Source organism: Phalaenopsis equestris, unplaced genomic scaffold (assembly GCF_001263595.1).
Source record: "Phalaenopsis equestris unplaced genomic scaffold, ASM126359v1 Scaffold200780, whole genome shotgun sequence".
NCBI lineage: Eukaryota > Viridiplantae > Streptophyta > Magnoliopsida > Asparagales > Orchidaceae > Phalaenopsis > Phalaenopsis equestris.
Window position 1 is genome coordinate 28,528 of NW_018220586.1, and position 330 is coordinate 28,857.

Below are 330 nucleotides of genomic sequence, written 5' to 3' on the forward strand. Positions count from 1 at the left end.
TTTTTGTTTTTTTGTGATGTTTGTGATTTAAATTTTGAGTTTTTTTATATTTTGATGTTGTGGTGGTGAATTTTATCTTGGTTGATTTTAGTTTTTGGTTTTGGGTTTGTTGTTTTGGTTAACATGCAAGTTTATGTTGTTTTTCATACATGTAGGTAAATGTAAGCATAAAGCATATAAAAAAAAGGGACAAGAAAGACGGTACTATAAACTGTAAAAGCGTACCTGGCGAGTCTTCTCGTTCCACCACCTGAAACTTAAAAATGCATGTGAGGGCATTTATGAAGAGCAGGAAAAGTAAAGTTCTGGTGGCCTCCCTAACTCTATGTT